This window comes from Microtus pennsylvanicus, chromosome 15 (assembly GCF_037038515.1).
Source record: "Microtus pennsylvanicus isolate mMicPen1 chromosome 15, mMicPen1.hap1, whole genome shotgun sequence".
Classification (NCBI taxonomy): Eukaryota; Metazoa; Chordata; class Mammalia; order Rodentia; family Cricetidae; genus Microtus; species Microtus pennsylvanicus.
In genome coordinates, this window is record NC_134593.1 from 4,860,001 (window position 1) to 4,882,559 (window position 22,559).

Consider the following 22,559-nt stretch of genomic DNA (forward strand, 5'->3'; position numbering starts at 1 on the left):
AAAGGGTTTCACCTGAGAAGCAAATGATGGTGCTCAGGAGTTGAAAACTGCCTTCCCAGTTTCCCAGTTAGTATTCAGACTTCCATTGACTTCCAGTAGTCTCTGTGTGACTTGTACAGTCTATGACGTCACTAGCGGAACACTCTTCCAATCACTTAGCACTTTTCTTCTACCACCATGCAGTCCTGAAGACTAAAGGTTAAGACCAAAGATGAGGACAGAGCCAAAGCCGAGAGCTTGTGGTGAGAGGCTGGTTATGATTAAGGCAGGAACCAGACACGGGGTAGCGTGGAAGACTGTATTTTGTACTGCCTCCTTGTCCCTTTCCATCTACATCCCTGCTCCAGGTGAGAGACAGGCTGAAGAGCCTCTTCAGTTGTAACTTGCATATTATGTAAAGAAAGAACTGTGCCGCCTGTGTTCAAAAGTTTAGAAATCTCAAAAATGGATTTTTTTTAAAAAAAATCATTTTCATTTGCCACAGAAGAATGCACTAGGTTGGGTAACTTATAAAGGAACAAAGTCAGTTTTGGCTCACAGTTCTGGCAGTCCAAGAACATGACACCAGACTTTGGAGAGGACACTGTCACATTCCCATGCATGGCAGAAGCCAGAATAGTAGTAGATATACAGAGACAGTGGGGTAAAGGAGGGTGGACCCACTTTATAACAATCTACTCCCACGAGTACCAACCTACTCCTGTGAGAAAGGCACACATCCCTCTGAGTGGTGAAATACCCTCTTGAAGGTGCCACTTACCAACACCTCTACAGTGGCAGCCACACGTGAGCAGTTTTTACAGGGGCAAACCATGCTATAGTCACAGGTCCGTGGCTATGGTAGAGTTGGGTTTGTAAATAAACTGGGAACGTAAGAGGAAGGTTAGGGACTGTTCTAGGTCAAGAGGATGTGGCGACCCAAGGAACAAAGAAGCGTGCCACAAATTACAGATACTAGGTTTCCAACACAGGACCCAGAGCAGTGTGCCCCAAATTACAGACAGTAGGTTTCCAACATAGGACTCAGAGCAGTGCACCCCAAATTACAGCCAGTAGGTTTCTACCACAGGACCCAGAGCAGTGTACCCCAAATTACAGACAGTAGGTTTCCAACACAGGACTCAGAGCATTGTGCCCCAAATTACAGACAATAGGTTTCCAACACAAGACTCTGAGTGGCCATGCCTTCGTGCCATGTCGTAATCTGATATATCCTCTGTTGGCTCATGTTTTAAACATTTGTTCCCGGCTGGTGGCACTGTTTTGGAAGGCTGTGGAACTCTGGGGAAGTAAGACTTAGCTGGTGGTCCTCTAGGGTGGACTTTTGAAGGCCATATCTGACCTTCCTCCCAGCCATGTTCCCTATGCTTTCTGGCCCATCATGGTGTGAAGAGCCTGCGGTGGACGCTTTTACACTCATGACAGTCCACCCCAAGGACATTTCCCCACCACGATGCCCTGAGACCATAACTGATGTAAACAATTTTTCTCCTAAGTTGATTTTGTTACATACTTTGTCACAGAAGTCGTACGTTCCCTGCCAAGGCGGGCACGTCTGTCTCCAGTGGACTCAGCCAGTGCTGGTACGCAGAGTTATGTGTGTGAAGGGACAAGATCAGGTGGGACTGCTCCTTTTCCTCTCAAAGACACTTTCCCATTTTCTATTATTCTTGCTGCCTTGCTTTCTCTCTCCTCCCTGCAGGAAATCAGGGTGATTATGAGGCCTTCTCTTAGCCAAGGTGTTAGGAGTTTCTGCTGTGCTCCCCAGTGGACAGCTAATGGACTCACTTGGGGTGTTCCAATAAACGTTTCCCACAGTCCACATCTGAAGTGGGAGGCTTGAGGGAAGAAGGTCTTAGCACTCCTTCGGCAAGCTCTTGATGAGCTTGCCGTTCCTCTCTGGAAATTGTGTTTCATGCCATGTGGATCTCTATCCCGAGTTACATCAGTCAGCAATCTGGATCTGGCTTGTTCTCCTGGAGTGTGTTTTACAAGCAGAGATGAGGTTTCTGATTCTGGCTTACCCAAGCCCTCCTGGACTCTTGGAAAAGTACTCAAAGTGCAATTTCCTCTCATCTATTGGGGTCTGGTTTGGGGGTTGCTCTTTAGAGTTATTGGGTTTTCTTAATAAAGGCATTCCTTTCTGAGTTGTGCTTGACCTGGGGGTGACATGGGGAGTCTGTTTCTTCTCAGGGCTATTGTAAAGTTAGGGCTCACAGAAAACAGAGCAAATGGGGGCCTTTGAAATGTGATCCCCTTGGCCAAGGACATCTTGTAGTTAAATGGAGGACTTAGCAGGGCTCCCCTGTTGTTCAAGTCCCATTCCCCTGAGCATTTCAGACTGGAGATGGGCTCGGTTTTCAGAGAACTTTGCAAATGTTTGTTTTCCCCTATTTCCAGTCTCAAAGAAAGGTACAATTCTGCAAGGGGGGAGCCCAAGATGAGGCTCTTAGAACTGACTCTTGGATGTGTGACTTGGCTGCTTTCTGAATGTCTGACCAATACTTAGCTTCCCAGTATTGGTATTCTAGTAGCTCAGTCCATCACTGTGGCCAAGACGGTGTTGATTGGCCAAAAGTCACCAAAGGACCAGAATCCAAGGCCATGAGCTATTTCAACAACAACAGAAAAGAGAGGGGGAGAGGGAGAGGGAGAGAAGGAGGGAAGGAGGGAGGGGAGAGAAGGAGGGAGGACTTCAGTATCTGGTTTTTGGAATTTGATGGTTAGCGTGTATACTCATGGAAGTAAGATGTCAGCATTAGCTATCTCTGCTGCTCTCCACTGTGTTTGTTTGTGAGATGGTATCTCATTATATCTGGAGCTCACTGCCTTATCTGGACTCTCTGGCTGGGAAACTCCTGGGCTCCTCCTGTCTCTTCCTCCAGGGTGCTGGGGTTTTAGGCACAAATTGTCACATCAGTTTTCTTACTTAGGTTCTAGATATCTGAACTGGGGTCTCCATGCTTGTAAGGGAGTCACTCTACTGACTGAGTGGCTGTCGTCTCTCCAATTCCCTCTCCCTTTGTTGTTGTGTTTTAAGCAGGTATTTTAAAATATTCAAGAACATTTTCCTTCCCTAAATAAAACCATCTCATCCTGATGACATTTTCCCCAGTTGGGTCCAAAAAATAGGACCTGTGCCCCAGTTCTATCTTACTCTATGAAGCCTGATATTAACATTGGAAGAGACTGTTTTCTTCTTCTCAGTGCTTACGTTCATCCATAGCTTTTCTTTCCTTTTCTTTTTTTGATCTCTCTCTCTCAAAAAAAAAAAAACCAACAAAAAACAAAATAGAGAGCTGTCCCAGCAGCTGTGACATGGTATTGAGCTGTCTGAGGTTTTTTTTGCGGTTATCTTTCCTTTCTTTACGAAAGAGTCATCTCAGAAGCAGCCTGACAGCTCCCTCTGTCACTTCGCTCACACCTCTAAATTTCTCTTTCTGTTGTCAGTCAGCAGACAGCAGACTGGGATCTGATGGGCCTGAGTGATGTCCAAATACATGAGAGATCGGAGAGAGGCCCAGAGCAGCCGTCAGAAGCCGTCATCTTCTGCCTTTATTCTTGGAGGAGCTGTCTTGACTTTCAGAAGTTCCCCTGTGCCAGGATCTCATCTGCTGGGCCACCATCTGCAGCCCGTGCAAATAGGCACACAGGGCCGGGCTTCCTCTGGCATCCTTTCCAGAAATTACAGTTTGGGTGTGATGCTGAATTCCTCTGGCCTGTGTGCTGCTTTGGGAGTGGGGAGTAAATACTATATCGGGATTAACTCTGTTATGTGAAACCGCGTGACACACTAGCAGCCGTGACATCAATGGGAATAACGTGGGTGGGTTCTTAGGTTCTAGGCTCAGATGCGAGTCTTTTCAACCCAACATCCATTTATTTGCTAGTGCCCTTGCATAGATACCATTTTTCTTCCTATTCCAGGATGTGAGGAACAATGTCTACCTCTCCCCAAATTGCAGAGCTCTCTAGTTTCTGTAGTTGCAAGCAACCCAAGTCAAAGTATCTACGCAGGGGATTCCAAACGCAGGCTCTGTGTGCTCCATATGGGTCTTCTGACAGACTCCAGCTTACCTGTCTTGGTCTCGCCTGTCAGGACTTAATACATAGATTGTGCTGTCTCAGGATTTCTGGATACCAGCAGAACTATGAAGAACAGACTCTTCATTTTTAAAGAGGTCGATTTTACAATTTATCTGTGCTCCCCCATTGTTGTCCTTGGTTCCCACCTCCTGTCTTTGGTTAAGTTTTCCTGAAGGCATCTTCCTCATTTACAAGTGGACCTTGAGTTTTACCTTGCATGGAGGGAGGCTGATAACGTGTTTTGGTGTTTTGTCAGACACGCCTCTGCTGAGACTCACAGGGCATCAGGGTGAGAGCATTCAGAGGATGGCCAGCCTGGAAAGGTGTATTGTTTGATACTGAGCCTTCCAGAGACAGTGGGAAGCATTTTTTTTTGAGATACCCGTTTGAGTGTCAATTCTGGTTCTATCTGTTAATAAATGCATGGTCTTTGGGGAGCTCGTTGAACTTCTGTATATATTCTTTTTTATTTTAGGAGTTATTTATTGTGTATATGCATCCATATTAGTATATGTGCACATGTGGACAGGTGTGTGCGTATGCATGTGCGCAGAGACCAGAATAGGGTGCCAGATAGACCCTCCCATCACTCTCCACCTAGTCCTGTGAGGCAGGCCCTTTCCTAAATGTGTAACTCTCATTTCTATGAGCCCGACACCCGAGAGCCCAGGCCCCTCTCTTTATATCTCCGTGGAGTTGGGGTTGCAGGTTTTTCAGATGCACTTCAACTTATTCTGTGTGTCCTGGGATCCAAACTCCAGTTCTCATGATTGTGGAGCAAGGACTCTCAACCACTGGGCCATCATTCTGGCCCCGTGTGCTTTGTTCTTTCTTTGTAAAACAGGGTGCCAGCAGCACCTGACTCCTAGACTTGCAGAGGTTGAATGCCGTATTTATAGCTGATACTTTTATAGCTTTTATGAAGAACTTCTCATCTATGGATTCTTTGATTCCCACAACTCAAGGAGATCAGTACACACTGCTTTTGAAGTCCTGATTTCACTCGTTAGCACTGCACCACTGCACACATGAACCACGCATGGTGGGCCACACCTTTAATTCCAGCACCTGAGAGACGGAAGCAGGGGAATGAGCAGTTGTGGGTCATCCTGGGCTACATAGTGGGCTTGTGGCTTATCTGGTTCCTTTTCTCCTTATGTGCCTCTTGGCTTTGGATCAACACTCAAAGAGAATAAACACAGAAAGAGATTTAATGAAGTGGACCATTTGTGTAAAGCAGGCTTAGTTAAGCTGGGTCTCAGATCAGATGTCTCTTCAAAGAGACATCAAACTGTTAACTGACTCTAAAGTGAGTCCGCACTTCTAAGGGGCCACCACTCTCTATTCCATAGTATTTTTAATTTTTTTCTTGGAAGAGTACTTATTGCTGTCATTAAAAATGTTGTTTGTGTTTATAGTTTTACATGTACGGTCTACCCCCTTGGTAGAATATAAATTCCGTGAGCAAAGGCCTTCATCTGCCACGTTTACTCCCGTCCATAGCCCAGTTAGCAGAAGTGCTGTATCATAATGGTAAGTAATAATAATAGGCAGCTAATATTTCTTAAAGACTTGCCACTTTCCAGGCATTGTTGGAATTAATTCACCCATTTAGTTTTTGCAAAGACCATGGATCTTGTTATTTCTGGTTTATAGATGGGGAGTTGGAAGCCTAGAGCGTTTATACAACAGACCAAGGCCACACAATAGAAAGTGGCAAAGTATGGATTAAAAATCAGGCCACAGAGAGCATGCTTTGAATGTCTGTATTTCCAGTGCCTCATGTATGGCAGATGAATGAATGAATCCAAGATGTCCCAAAGAGCCCATTGGGGGGCACAATCATGGGTTATTGTGCAAATGGGTTACATCTAGCTTTACTAGATGCTTCCTTTGGAGAGCAGAGGGTGTGGCACTATTGTATGTGTATCAAATGCCCTGCAAGCCCAGATGGGTTTCAATGACCACCACGGCTGCTATTTGTACTTTACACTTGATAGAGTCTCTGGCTCCATTGTCCTTTTCTATTTTTCCTTTCCTTTCTTTCTTTTTTTCTTAAGAGAACTGTGGGAAGTGTTTTGTTTTCCCTGGGAGCCAGGCTATGTATTTACTTCAAGTTTTATTAAATGAGTTATAAATTTTCCCAGCAATTTACTCATAGCTCAAGAGGTTTAATTTGCATGTGTTGCCTTTTGCAATATGCTTTTCGTAACATTGCAGATGCGCCTTCCCTGGCTTCAGTAAACAGCAGGCACTCAGCCAGGTTTTTGACTGAGCACATGCCAGGCCTGGGAAACAGAACTTAACTCTGTGGTGGCTGGGGGCAAGGGGTAAACATCCCTCTCTGTCCAGGGCGCTGGGGATTTCCAGTGGAGTTCCTGATGGGCAGGAACAAACATTTTCAGGAGCTTCCATGTAGATATCTTTAAAATACTGTTAACCTATAAGAAGGAAGAGAAGATAGATGTTTGTTCTTAAGCATCCCATTTTCATTAGATCTTTTTGATGTAGTGCTCATAACAATGACAACAAAGAGTTTCTTGGAACCCCAAGTGATGTTCACAGGTACTACAGTCTGTCCGGGGTTCTGTGATAAGCAAGCCAGTTTGATGTATATTTGGTTCCAGGAAAAGGATTTTAGGTTCAGGACTGGCCCTTAGGAGCCCTCTCTATTGGGTTTGAGTTTGGGCATTGCCATTAGGTATGGCACTTGAGTTCCTGTGAATGGGGTTGTATGGGCCCTGCCAGGTAGATGTATTGGGAGGATTGAGGAGAACACAGAACTTAAAGCAACAGGAGTAGAGTTGTGCACAAATACCAACTCTTTTTACCCCAGGACTTGCCTAGGCCACTGAGCTTTGTCGGGGGGATACATATTCTAAGTGGAGATTTTCTGTTGGGGGCTGGAGAGATGGCTCAGTGGTTAAGAGCACTGACTGTTCTTCCAGAGGACCCGAGTTCAATTCCCAGCAACCACTTGGTGGCTCACAACCATCTGTAATGAGATCTGGCGCCCTCTGGCACATGGAGGCAGACTTTCTATACATAATAAATAAATAAAATCTTAAAAAAAAAGATTTTCTGTTGGCATCTCCCATCCTGGAGAAGGGAAAGGTGCCGGAGGTAGGGACCAGTAATATATAGGTTAGAATGAGGTTTGGCTGCATTCAAAAAGAACAGCAAAAATTCTAAGTCAATGCTATCATTGCACTGTAGGGATGTATGTCTCTTACTAATGAAAGAAATATAGTGGTGGACCACGCAGGCTTGAAGTTTCATGGTGTCACGAAGAATCCTATTTTTTTCTCTTTGTAGCTCTGTCAAAAGGATATTCTTTGCATGTTTCCTCGTGATTCAATATGGCAGTCATTACCCTGGTGGTCTCTTTTCTCATTCTTAGAAATAAAGAGGAATTAAAGAAGAGCAGGCTCAATCTCATTTGAAGACACATCCATCCTGTCCTTCCTGATTATAGTCTTTGAATCATATTGGCCAGAATAGTTTCACAGAGTCATATTGTAAAATGCAATTGTTCATCTTTGAAGCCATATGCCAAATGAAATTCTAGCTTTTGTTGTGAAGGGAGAAGTGGGAAGTGGAGCATTGAAGTGGGTTTTACAAGCCAATGTTAGCATCGTCTCATGACTTTATCTTCAAAACAGAAGCATGCTTATATGCAGAAAGTGATACTCTTTTTTTTCAAGGTTTGTTTCATTAGTGATGTTAAAAAACACAAGAAATTATGATGTCATTTAATTATTTTGCATTTTTAGTTTTGTATTTTTGTTCTTTAAAACGATTTTCAAGTTCAAATATATTTTGATATTATTCTTCCCCTCCCCAAGTCTCTCCAGATCCTCTCCCCCTCCTTACCTAGCCCACTTCAAGTTCTTTCTCAAGAAAGAGAGAGAACCCAAAACTAAAACATAACTGTGGACAACCAAGAAAACAAAATAAAACCACATCTAAAAAAAAAAAAGGAAAGGAAATCACCAAATAGTAACCAAACAAAACACAGACATCAAACCTGTGGAATTCCAATTATATTATGAGGGTAGTATGCATTGATGGAAATTCGGGCAACACTGGCTTAGAGGAACAAGGTTGGTAGTTGACTAGGACCAGTCTTAGCCTCAACACTAAAACATTTTATTTTTATCAAGAGTTAAAGGCGGTGCTTTGTCATGTTGAGTGGTTTCATGGAGAACAGCAATCTTGATAGTAGCTGATTAAGCAGTTACTCTGTGCCAGGTACTATGAGATTTGCTGGGATTGTAGCAGAGTTAATTCTCTAAACACTGTCAGTTGACTTTTCCTGTTATGCTGATGAAGGACCTTAGTCAGGGCTAGGATAAGGTAACTGTCAGCATCCTCCATCATCATGGGTCTAGCCTCACTAGCTCTACTAAGGAGCATCCCTTCATCTACATTTGGAGTGTGTTCTTTCCGTCATCCCCACTCCCCATTTAGATGTCTAGCCTTTGGTCGCCTTCTCGCCTCCTCTGATTTCCATTTCTGCCCTTTCCTTTCCCAGTTACCATCTACTATGAATGTGTCAATCATTTCCTAAGCCTCTTCCTGCTGCCAGCTGTCCTGTCTGCTGAACTAAGACATAGAAATAGGCATTAATGGGCCCATGGCTTACATGTCTCTAGGTTGTTCATCTTAGAATGTGCTGGTTTGTTTGAAGTTTTGTTTACATAATAATTGACCTTGCTCCCTCCCTCCCTTCCTCCATCACTCCCTTCCTCCCTTCTTCCCTCCTCCTCTTTCTTCTTTCCTGTGTATAATAGAATGAAGAGCAGTTTCAGGCTTACAACTCAACTGAGCAGAAGGTATTGCGATTTCTGTGATAACCTCTGTGCCCACACATGCAAAGCTTCTCCCTCACCAGCACAGCCTCAAACTTGAGGTCTTTCACTGAAAGGAATAATTAGTGATGGAGATTAAAGCAGGAAATATCTCAGCAGTCTTAAGACATCTCCTAGGTGATTGTGTAAAGTTTTTAAATTGCTCCGTCTTAGAGTCCAGGTGTGATGGGAGGGGCAACACACCCTGCTGAGCGATCACTAGGGGCCTCTGTGCTTGTCCTACAACCCCTGTCTGGCACATCCTATCTACTCAGTCAGTATTGTTGAGAGTATGAATCACTTAGCAAGGGCCTTTCAGTTGGGAAGGGAACAAGAGGCCCCTTAAGGAATGGGAACAATGAATTATAGTGGGTAAGGTTTGGTTGGGCCTCATGGAGTTGATAGATTTTTTTATTATTATTATTCCAGCTATAATGGTCTGTCATGCAGGTCAGCTTGCTGTCATCCAGGGACCTCGTGCATCTCTGGCTAACTGTGAGCTGAACATGAGCAGCATACTGCCGGGATTAGGGGACATTCATCTTCCACTGTCTTCTCATCTCAGGAGCTGGAGGCTCAATGTGTTCCTCCTGTGATGTCATAAAGCAACTGATGTCTTAGTACATGCTGCAAGAATTATTTCCTCTTTTACTCTTCCTACAAATTGTACCTTATGATCCATTGAATTTCACTTTTCTATTTTTCCAACATTTCTCATTTTCTGTCCTTATTTTATCCTCTCTCTCAGCCGGAGAGGAGGAAGAAATGTTGCTTAGCAACCAGTAAGGAACTAGTCAATACTTTCTCTAATATTAACCCTTTGGTGACAAGCAGCCAGTCGCTGAACTATATCAAGCTCTGCTTGTATGGTTTAAAGTAGGAGTTCATACAAGATGGCAGCTGAACTTCATGGTCCAATCACAATCAGGGCCAATCATGGATATATGTAGGTTCTTACATATGTTGGTGAGTGCCAGTGCTGAAATCATATAAACTTATTTTGTTAAATTCATCCATATTTGCTATGATTAATATAGAATGAACTTTTGTTTTTGAATGTGGTAGCTTTTAAATGGGTCTTTCCTGTATGTGCTGATTTGTGTTTTGGATACTTAAGAACACAAGCAGAAGGTGCATTTTCAAGATTGTGGCATTTGGCTTTCTAATTTCCACTGAGCTTTACTGTGTGTCAGATGGCATGTCAGGCACACACTAACAGACTTGGTTTGTATTTACTTTTTTTGGTCACCTGAATCTTCTCCCCATTGAGCAGCTTATTGAGTGGTATGTTGGTATCCCAGAAGCCCCAGTTCTTCCACTGGCATGGTTTCTTCCACTTGGACTCTTCAATGTTCTCCTGAGGTGCTTAAACCTTTTAGCAAGTTAGTAACATAAAATAACAGTAAGATAAACGTGACCTATGCCTCTCTCGCTACATGCATGTAGCCATTTAGAAGTCTTACTTTGTCCCTTACAAAATTATGTTTGTGAAGTTGCTTCACTGTGTCTTTTCTTATCTATGTTTGCCACCTACTTTTGTTTTTGCTACAGTTGAAAAGTCAAGCTCCTGTCCCTAGCATTGCTGAGGCTGTCAATGCTGGCAGCAGTAGATAGGAGAGTAGGCTGCTATCATCTTCTCTCTAGCATGCTGTTGACTTCCTGGAAGCTCTTTACAGAGCATCTCAGCAGTAGGTAGGGACTGTGATTCTCCTGATTGGAGACAGAGCAAGTTTTGACCAGTTGGGCTTTTAAAGCTGTCTCCTTGTTTCTCTTGTAAGTGAGCAGCTCCTCTTTGACGCTGTGTCTGCTGGAGCAACCAGCTCATCTTAGAGTCGCCTCTCCTCGGCTCTCTTGCCTTGGAGCATGCCTACTATTGGGCTTCCACATTTCCTGGGACCCCAGGATTCCTAGAAGTTTAGTCTTTGGTGGATTGTGTTGATTGTCCAGTATTCCACAGTCCTTGGACTTGATCCCGTCATCGTTGCTCAGGTTGATATAGAAGTGTCTGTGATGCATAGATTCTGTAAGGCAAGGCAAAGGCTATGCCAGCTTTAATGCTGTTAGGCACTCAGTTGTTTTATTCAAGGCCATGTGGCATCACATGTCCTCGTCAAGAGCATGTTTATAGCTAGAGTTTGGCAGTTATCTCCAAATGGGAGTATATGCAGAGCTCTTGGGCTATTTATCATTTGATACTTGAATTCCTCTCTTAGCTCATGTAGAATAGAAAAGGAGAAACAATATATGGATGCAAATCTGAATACGTGCATGATTCTAGGGACTTCCATCATTGTACACAGGCTATGTGGCAGACATTCTAGATGGGTTCCTTGCTTACATTTCTTCCTGTGTTTCCAGCATCCTTGCGAGAGTGGTGTTGACATCCATGTTTTGTAGATAAGAAAACTGGGAATGAGACAGGGTGAACTCTTTCTCAGACAAATCCATGCGATGAAGGAGATTTATTGACCAGAGCTGGCATCTGCGTCTGCTTGTTCTGCCCTCCCTGGTCACTATGTTCCTCTGCCACTGTTGCTGTTGGAAGTTAGGAGAGAGGAGTTGCTTGTGGTAGATATGAGTCATATAGGATTCCAGCCATGACAAGTCCCAGGCTAGTTGTCACCTCGTTAAACCATCTAGTCACCCAGCTTCTACAATTGACCAACTGGAGCTGTGGCCAGAAGTGAGGAGACATGGGAACCAAATTAGACATCCCCGACTCGCTAATATGGAAAGTCTTCCTCTGTTCTCATCTGACCTAACCTTCAACTTGAAATGCAAAACCACTAGTTCGTGTCCAGTCACTATGTGTGGCTGGAATTCACACAGTTCATTGTGAGCATATGCTCCTCAGGACCTAAGCACCCCCTATGAATTCTTCCTCCTAAAGGCACACAGCACCTCCCAGTGGGCCTCTACCAGGGACAAGTCTTTAGCAATGGGCCTTCATGGGCATTCTATGTGCAGATTGTAGGGTGCAACATAGAAATTTATTGTTATTATTATTTTATTTTTGAAGGATTTTCCATTCCTATCTATGTATGTATCTATGTATGTGTCTGTCTTTCTATCTATCTATCTATCTATCTATCTATCTATCTATCTATCTATCTATCTATCTATCTATCATCTATCTATCTGATGTGAGGCAGGGAGCATACATATACGATGACATGTATGTGGAGGTTGGGGAGAAATTTGTAGGAATCAGTTTTTCCTTCTATATGTGGGTCTCAGGAATGGAACTCAGGTCATCAGTGGTGACTAAAAGCACTTTTATCCACTGAGACTTCTGAGCAGATCTTATACTCCATTTTGATAAACAAGCGGTTACATATGAATAGTGATTGGTCCCGGAGATTGTATTGCTTGCCATTGCATTCACTGTCTTAGTGTGTGTGAGTATGTTCTGTTTACACAGTGACAAAATTATCTAGCAATGTATTTTGTAATATACACCTCTGTGGCTAGACAGTGCATGACTATATACTGTGTGTAGATATGTACACACACACATATACATATGCATGCATACACATCTCTGAGTCATATTTATTTTCCATAAGTTACTTTTCATTTATAGCAAAAAGCTATGCACTTTAAAATACTACATATTTGATTGTATACTGTACATACAGTGTGTATGTATACACTCTAGTTTTTTTCTGAATTTATTCTCATCTTCATTGTGCTGCTCCTCCTGTTGGGTAAAAGTCAGGCAGTTCTGGGGTGAGGGTAACAATGGAGGGCAGGAAATTTGCTGGAGTTATTCTGGTGCATCAGTGTCTGAACCTACCAATGGTGGCCTTCTCTTTCGTGGTGCTATCTTGGTTGATAGAGCTGAGTCCTTGCTGAGCTCATCCTTGTCCGACAAGAGGACAATAAGTGCTAGCTCTATAGCTGGAGAAGCTGTCTGGCCTCTCAAGGAGAAGCTGCCTGGGGTTCCTGGGGAATCTGTACTTTGCATGCAGAAGTCCAAGGCAACAGTTGGAGAAAGAGCTGAAGCGATGAAACTTCATCTACAGAGCAGGAAGGAGCAGTCAAGGCCACAGATGTGCCAGCATCTCAACACTGTGTCCTCCCAGCTGGGATTGGGAAGGATTATCAGGCTTGTTGACAGAGGTAGCCAGCCATGCCTGGTCACAGTCTGAGGTTACCATGCCCCATACATTAAGATCACCTCCTTCATGCAGTCTAGGCAGGTGTGGGCTGCATTTGTCTCTCTTGTCCATGACCCCTTCAGGATAATCAAGACAGTATATACTAACTTCGATAGGATGATTACATTTCTGCAACTGGACAAAGGGCTCAGCTGGCATGCCAATCAAATTGCCCTTGTCTGGGCAGTACTGGAGGCAGAGGCCTTGCTTCTCAGTTTCTGAGGATGTTATTTGGCATTTTGAAACTCAACTTCAGGAGGAGCTACCAGGATTTTCCTTTTTGAGAAGAATGAGTTCAAGGGCATGGCTGATAGAGTTAACTTGTCCTTATTCTCTGCTCTAAAACCATCCTTAAGGAACCTCAATCCATGCTATTAAGTGTTTAAGACTTCAACTTAAGACCAATTTATTATTACAGACTTATTTATTATAATGATGACCACGATTCTTTTCTAATGTATGTTAATGCCTCATCTACCTAAGTCTAAACTGGTTCCATGTAGACAGTTATCTGTGGCTGAACTACTTGTCTCTCTAGAAAGGTGCCATGATCCTGGGTTGAGAGGCAATAGTGTCTTGCTGGAGAGGTCAAATATAAGGTGCTAGAAGAATCTTTCTTTTTTTCATACAGTATATTCTGATCATGCTTTCCCGAGTCCCGACTCCTCATGACCTCCCCATCTGACCAGGCCCCCTTTCTCTCTTCAGCAAACAAACAAATAAATAGGTAACAACAACAACAAAAGCAAGAAAAAAAATCAAAGACAAAAACACAATAAACACACATACACATGACCCCAAAAGCCACAAAACTGGAAACCATAATATACAAGCAGAAGACCAGTTTGAAAAAATTTGCCCAAACAAAGCAATATTTGTAGAGGACTGTGAAATAGTAGACAGAAGTCTACATGAATACTACTGAGTTTCTTTGATGTTGGCCATCTACTGTTGGACACGAGGCCTGCCCCTAAGTGTGGCTAGTATGACCATTGGAGAAAATAATTTTCCCTTTGTAAATGAGTGTCAATTGCAGATAACTTTTGGGTTAGGTATGGGATCCCATATTCACTCTGTGCTCTCAGTGCTTCATTTATTTCTGCACCTTAAGAAGCTTCTGTACTAGTAGATTTCCATATGATCCCTTCAATGGCCCTCACTCTCACTAGCTCCTCCCTATATTTCCTCTGTTTCCCGTTCTTCTACCCCTCTCCCATTTAATCCTCCCACTCTGGTCTTGCCCCTGTGTCTCCATAGCTGTATATTCTATTTCTCTTTCCTTGTGAGACCGCCATTCACCCCAGCACTAGTCCCTTACTTTATACCTATCATCTGTGATTATATAATTAATGCAAATTTCAGTTTAAATTAACATAAGCAAAATAATGTATATGAGTGTCCATGTATGAAAAGTCAGATGTAAATACGACCCCAGGAATCATCGAGCCATGGGCTCAAATGTGCAGCCACTTGCTCACAGGCTTTCTTCAGACACTTCATCCTACCATTAGCTTGTGGGCAGGCAAGCTCCTCCTTTTGGAGGCAAGATAATGCCAGCTCCATAAGACTTAAGTTTTCTCTTTTCATAAAAAGAGATTTCCCATTATTGCATGATTTACAAAATCCCCAGCTGGGCCTCATGGACCCTGAGGAGCTGACACACCCAACTGATCTCAGCACTGGGTAAGTTCTGATGCCCATGTGAGCTGGTTAGTTGTACACCTGTCTGGAAACTTGTATGGCGTAGACGCCATGAAACTTGGGAGTTAAGTATTAGATGGTGGTGGGCACTCTTCCCATTGATTTCAGAAGACGTATGATTGCGTCCTGGGCTGGCAAAGAATAAATGTTGATTTTGAGTGACATGTACAGCAGATTAAAGGGTCAATGAGCTGTTGAGCTGTGCTTTCTTCCCTCTTCCTGAGGGATAGGTAGTCTAACTACTGCGATCGCACACTTGTCTTCCTTGACGGAAAGGGAACATTTTCTTCTTCTCAGACTCTGCTTTTCAAAGCTGTATCCCCTCCTGTAATTTCAGAACCTACTGTTTGTTTCATAAGAAGTGAAATAGCACATCTTGATAAATTTGACAGAAACTGTGTCTCTTTACCCTTGGGGACAGGAGAACTAGAATTTGCCATCTACATTGTCCAGTAAAGGGATTTTGGAAGTTTGTCTGTAAGAAAATGCTTAGATATTGTTACACCTAGAATCTGTTGTGGCCACTGAGTATTGTGCCCATGCCATTAGTTAAGTGTGTGCTGGGGTTCACAAATTGCTGCCTGCAGAGTCAACCGGATTGCCATTGATTTGCACATGCAGAGCCGGCTGGGAGGCCTTCATCATTCATTATGGTTTCAGGCTCTCAGGCACTGGAAGTTTCTGTGTGGGACTCTCCCCCAGCCTCCACACCACAACACCCTTAACGTTGTTCTCATTGGAACAACGTCCAGTTTATAATGCAGGGGATGCCTGCTGCTTACTGCTTTGCATCTTTGGGCTGTCTCAGTAGTGCATATCCGTAGTTGCAATGGTCTTTGCGGTCTGAGGAGACTTACTGGTGTTCTCTTTACCAATAGTCCCTTCTGCTGGGCCTCTCTCAGAGAACTAGGGATGTCCACATCCATAGTACACCTTTAATCCCATGAAGGTTAGCTACACTCTTCATAATTCTCTCTCTGTCCTTCCTACCACAATGAAGAGAAAGCATGTCTTTAACATGTCTATTACATATGTGATTTCTTTTTAGTCGAGAGATCTTCCTTCAGTAGGATATTATATCTATAAAGTAAAACTTAAATTACTTTCTCGTCACCGAATGTGTATTTATGAGTATATTCCACTATGTCAGGTGGCTGTCTTTCATTTGTGTTACTTACGTGGGATTCACTGTGAAAATCAATTGAAGGAGAAATGAGTCAGCTTAGGGCAGGTTTCTTAATCTTGGTACTACTCATCTTTAATTGGATAATTCTTTGTTGTGGCAAAGTGCCCTGTGCATCTTAGGCTAGTGATATCCGTGGTCTCTGTCCGCTGGAAGTCACACCCAAGTTATGACTAAAAAATCCATCTTCAGACATTGTGAAAGCAAAAGAAGTAAATATGAACAGTAGAGGTGCGTGCACCGTGCAGGTGGCGAGATGGCCAGAGGTTAGGACTGTCCCATATTTGCTAAGCAAGAGTACCTATGACCTGTGTTAGGATTTGGGGAACCTTGCGCCCACTGCCTCATTCTCTCTACTCTGAAGCCTCCAGGTGGGATGTGTGTGAGAATGTGAGAGTCTGTATCCTCAGTGGACGACTGGAAAAAGAATGAAATTTGACTGGGATGCATGTGGACTTGGTCACTCTTTGCAGAAGTAGCAGGAATCCCACTCAGCCCCAGGACAAATGCCAAGTCACTAGGAAAAAAAATGCAATGTTGAGTCATAATTCCTTGCTGAGGGATTAGCTTGTGCTTTTGAGGAGCTGGGGAATGTGAGTGAGCAAAGTTTGAACATTAGTTCAACATTAGCATCAGGGAGAATTGCTGGATACTTCCATTAATTGGAATCAGGTTATCTATGTTTCATTTAAAAGCAACTCCGATCACTAATGGAGTGACCTCGTCATTTTCTGCTCGGAAACATGGAGGGAGATGGCTCCTTTTTAGGGTGGTGTGTTTGCCACTTGCACTGAAACCAAATACAGATAAAATATGGATCCGAGCTCCCCAACCGAGCTCACCCATTTTTAAAGAAAGCTTTATTTCCATTTTTTAGTGAGCAGCCAGGCCCCTGACTTACAGAAGCCAGGTTATCATGTTACCTCAGTAACTTCCAGGAAGCCATAGGATTTGGGAGACATTGGTTTTCTTTTTCCTTTTATTGTCCTTCCTCCTCTCTTAGTACCTTGAGAATCTAAACATGATACTCAGAGGCAAGTCCGCATGTGCAGGCTGCTCACCGATCCCATGGGACTAGGAAATCATGAATGCTGTTTTTGTCTCTATGCCCCACCAGAACATAGGAACAGCCTTTTCTAAGGCCCTCCACTTTACCCCCAGCATCTTTGGCTGTCTTCCTGGCAGGATCCACGTTGGTTCAGAGCCACCTAGTAACAATAATAATGCTAGCATAATGCTCACATAGCAGGGATGCAGAGCATTCTACTGAAGTGTCTCGGGTTAGACCCTGTTACTCCTCTGTTCCCACAGCTCCCCAAGGCTGAGCCCCACAGTCCCAGGAGCTGGAGCTGCCTTCCGTTTTGCCTTTGGGAGATTCCTGCCCTAGCTCCTACCCCACCAGTAGCCTTCAGCCTGTCCTTGAACTTCTTATACTTGCTTAGGTATCTTTGTTCCCAATTTTCCATCTTTTTCTACCACAGTATTTGGAGAAGGATCTGTCTTTCCCTATGCTATTCTTTACTTAAAAGTTAAGTCCTCCATCAGGTCTCCTCTGGTCTCCCTGTTAAAAGTAGCATTACCCTGCCCATGCTGGTCCCACATCTGCTTTTGTTTGCTTTCCAAATTTACCAGCATCCTCTAGGATCCTTCGCTACCTGTATTTCATATGTATTTAATCTTCCCAGAATCCCATCCCGCTAGGGCTGACAGCTTGTCTTCTCTGGTTTCTAAGGTTCCCCTCATACCTCGAGCATCCAGTAAAGACATACATGTGAACGAATGACTGGATGCTGGTGCTCTGGGAACCAGAAGGGGTCCACGTGCTCCAGTGTATCTGTGTGTCTTTTCATCCCAGTTCTCTGAGGCAGGATCTGCAGGCATTGCCAACCCAACTTTACAGATGTACAAAGTCGGGTGCAGAGACACTGAGTGCTCTGTCCACACCTGAACAGCTAGAGACAATGAGGCTCAGACTCCTTTTCTTTTAAAATTGGGTAGTCTTTGATTCATATCTTATTGGCATTTGGTGTCAGCGTGAGGGGCAAGCACATCATCCGAAAAGGCACCATTTCCTTTTGCTCTCTGGTGTCCTGACTCTGATTTCTAGATGCTAGTATGGTTGCAGATACAGTCAGCAGACTAGATTTATCTACCTGGGTGCTGAGTGTCACCCTGAATCCCCTCTGCTCCTGGGTCCCTGTACCTTGGCAACCCACAGGTATCTCATAGAGCTACTGGGTCTGGCCTTTGATAAAATTAGCCTGGAGCCCTTTGGCCTGCTGCAGCCGATGCTAAGGCCCTCTCCATTACTGCCATTCATTAAGACAAGACATACCAGGTGAAATATTTTGGTGAATCATCTGGCCTAATTTAGAAAGGCTCTGCAGGGCTCGAGCCTTTGATTTATCGGGCAGAGGTATCTGTTATCGGAGTCGGGCACACAAGGACTTATTTATTATCTAGAATCTGTTTTTAATTTCAGAGATTGTTTACCTTAACTGCGATGTGCCAGACTCCAGGACGGATTTCTGCTTAGCATTTAATTTTAGATACTTGCCATGGCAGACAGTAAAAAATAGGTCTCTAGAATTTGTAGTTTCATTATGAATCTTAGCTCCTGGCAGCCCCTACCAGCAGTTTGTCTTTGAAATCTCCTTGGCACTTGTTAACCCTGCTCTGCTGTGAAAGAGATATAGTTTATTTATTGGATTTTGCCCATTTATGAAAAAGTACAGGAATTATTAATGGTTTAGTATCTATTAATGCATTACTTGGGTGGAATTCAAATTCTAATATTTATGGTAAACCCCTTTATAATGGAACAGAAGAAAACCAGCTTTCCTGCTTCTTAAATCTGGAAGGTTCTGGATGCTGCTGGAATAGCTCCCTGTGAAATATGAGCCCTGTTGGTTTTATATTTACACCCGTAAATAAGAAGTAAGTACTTTGGGTTGGAAGAGAAATAATTAAGAATATTTGTGTAGATAATAAAGAGGAAACGGTTCAGTTTGGTGGACTGTGTGTTTGGGAAGTGCCAGAAGCTGCTGGGACCAGGATGAGAGATGTGGAGATTAGGACTAGGGAATTATGGGAAAGTAAATCTCTGGAGGATGGTAAGGAGGCCGGTGTGTGTGTGGAGGGGGGTGGTATGAGTGCCCAGGGCTGAGGCCTGGGAACCTGGCGAGATTCCAATTCTTCCTTAGGGCAGGGCAGCTTTGATGTCAGGTACTTGAACTTTTTAGAATCTAGAATCCCTTACCAGGTAAATAGAATCCATATTTCACAAGGATAAACAATTTTGTATGATTAGAAGTAATCCATATATCTGTGCATATGAGGTCTGAACAGAGAACTTGGTTAAGGAGTGTCACAGTAAGTTTGGAGTGTATGTGTGTGTGTGTGTCTGTGTGAATGTATGTGCACATATTTAAGTATATGTGTTTGGGTACATAGTTGATCAGAAGATAGAGAATGCCAGAAAGGTATCTAAAATAAACTTAATATTGCAAAGTAGGATCAATGGGGGCTGGAGAGTTAGCTCAGTGGTCAGCACTTACTGCTCTTACAGTGGAGCTCCGTTAGGTCCCCAGCACCCACATGACAGATCACAACTGCCTGCAAATCCAGTTTCAGGGAATCCTGTGTCCTCTTCTGACCTTCACAGATTCCTGAATGCTTGTGGTATACATATGTATAAAACAAACAAACAAACACACATACATTTTAAACAGGATCAATTAATGAGTTTGTCTTACCTGTGAGGTTTCTTCACCTGTGGAAGTCCATTGTTGGGTTCATCTTCCAGAGCCTTCTCTAATCCACCCTGGACACTTTGCTGACCTCTTCAGTGCTATAAGCTGAACGTTTGGTTGCTTTTCTGTATCTTCCCAGTACAGTCATGGGCTTAAAATCATAACATGTAGTAACAGGGGTTGCAGGGATAGTCTCATTTAGTGTGCTGAGTAAGTTTTATTGCATAGAACTATTTGGTGTTGGCTTAGAGAAGTGTAGCATTAAAAAGTAACTGAATCACGGCCCTGTCAGCAGTTGGGATTCCATGACTGATGAGTGACGGTGAGCTAGGTTGATGAGTGGCAATTACAACGTGATGAGTCGCTGAGAACTCTCTTGGTCCTCTTTGTTTGTCCAAGGAAATCGAAGTCAAGAAGTGCAATCAGCTGGACACGCTCACGGAGTTAGTGATGAGCTGGGCCTAGCGGGAAATTTCAGACTTCCAATCTGAATGCCACTTGTGTTATATCATACAACATCTGCTCTCCTTTGAAGCCGTACTGCCTCTGAGTAATGCCCAGGTGATCAACAAAGAATTGTCTCTACTTATGAGAACATAAATTCAAGTAGACAAAGTATGGGCATCCGCTTGGTGTGTCTGGGGCCCTGCTTAGAAATCGCAGGTGAAGAAACGATTGTTGTGCCATGGTGTCAATGATGGTGATAACTCGCTGATTTACCATGTTTATGCCCCAGACCCTGGGCATACATTTGCTATCTATCATCTCATTCAAATCCAACAGTCTTATCCATAAACCATAAAGAAAATGGGATACAGTTAGGTTAAGATATAGAGTTAAAACATAGCAAGTATAAAACAAAGTCAGAAACTCCAAAGCATGTGATTTGATCACTGAGCATGCATGGCTATATCTTCTAAGGGCTTATGAATGCTACCTTCTTATAGGTAGTCCAGATAACTTCCCAATCATCATGAATAAAGGCATGCTTTTAAAGTATCAATGAAGCATAAGAAAAGTGCTAGACAATGCTCCTGATACTCAATGATTAGAGAGTAGGGAAGAATAATTTTTCATCTCATATAGAAATTCTCTATTTTAGTATATACTCCCTTGCCTGGATAAGAGTCAATGGAATTGAGTAAATCACTGCACAGTTTTTCATATGTGTGCATTATAGACAAGAATTAAACCCATAATGCTTTGTAAGAATTGAATTTCTGGTAATCATACTTTGCTGTGCTAGTATGCTATAGGGTATGTGGTAGTTTGAAAGACAATGGCTCGCAAAGGGAGTGGCACTGTTAAGAGGTGTGGCCTTGTTGAAGGAAGTGTGTCACTATGAGGGTGGAATTTGAAGTCTCTGTGTTCAAAACTTAGCCCAGTGCTACAGTTCACTTCCTGTTGCCTGCAGATCCAGATGTAGAACTCTCAGGTTCCTCTCCAGTACCATGTCTGCTTGAACACCACCATGTCCCGCTGTGATAATAATGGACTAAACCTCTCAACTGAAGCCACCCCAGTTAAATGTTTTGCTTCATAGGAGTTGCAGTGGTAATGGTGTCTCTTCACAGCAATAGAAACCTTAACTAAAACAAGTATAAGTTTTATGACTTTGGAGTGACATGACTCCGGTAGCAGAGAAAGGGACCACTTCCTGCAATAGCCAGCTTTGACTGTAGTCCCTGAGTTTGTGGAGAACATGAACTGGCAAACCCATTTTAAGGTTTCTGAGTTCTGCCCTATAATAACATGGGGTGCTGGTGGGTAGATAGCTATTTAGCTTCTTTTCTTGCTGTGAGTTTTAAGGAGCAGACCTGATTTCTTCTGAATGACCACAGCCTGCAAGCACAGCCCTTGGAGTCAGCGCTTTCAGTCATCCGGCTTCATATTGGCTTCTAAATATCCGTGCTAGAAGGTATTAGTTTAACATTAAAGGTTTACTATCAAATAAAAATAAAAGTTAATAAGATGAAAAAAAAGAAGCATGTGTCTTTACTTACAACTCATATTGAAGCTGTATGGGCAGTAACGTTAGCCCAAGAAATTCTCATTCAGAAATGGATTAGCTTCTCTGCCCAGGTCAGCCTGATATCTGGCTGAGGGCTGCGGTTCTTGAACATGGCTGGGGTCATGAACAAAGGGGATTGGAAGTTCTTCCCAGTCAGAATGTAGTTCCAGGGATTTCCATTTTCCCATGGTCAGCCAGGAGGACTGGGGGTGGAGGAGAAACTGTTAGCCATGATCCTGAAAGAGGGAGAAGATCTACACTGACATTTGAGTAGTTGAGTAGACTCTTCCTCACTTGGAAGCCAATGCTGTAAGTCATCAGCCCAGGACATCCTTCTATAGCATCTGAGGCTGTCTTAAAGAAACTGTGCTTCCTTACTTTGTTCAAGGTCCTGTTATTAGTGCGTATTGGAGGTGGACTTGGGACAAAGTCTGTGCTTAGAGCCTTGAGTTGGTTCTTAGGGAGGAAGGCAACACTTGATCTGTGACCTTCCAGCTTCTTCCTTTTGTTTTCAGTGGATTAGTGGATCAAAATGTACTCCAGGGGAAAGAGGAAAAATCTGCACAGGTCAGCTCTATAGGCTCCTTTTGTCAGGGTTTTGCATTGGCTTGTCCTGCCTTCCCCTTCACTAGGCACCTTCCCTTATCAAAACCCTTTATACCTGTCTATTTTCATGTCATCAAAAGCAGTTCTCCTAACCTTTCTTTGCTCTTAGTGATTCATAACAGACAGAAACTAAATATGCTACTTTCCCTAGTAATGTTTGCGTTTTAATTATAGTTCACACATTGAGATTTTTAATTTTAATTATGAGTG

At 43.3% G+C, this 22,559-nt stretch overlaps 1 protein-coding gene across 2 annotated transcripts in view; it reads left to right on the top strand.

The window, feature by feature from the left end:
• The window catches only part of Lrmda (leucine rich melanocyte differentiation associated), a 1,010,011-nt gene that overhangs the window by 493,881 nt on the left and 493,571 nt on the right, over window positions 1–22,559 (top strand). The window lies entirely within an intron of this gene.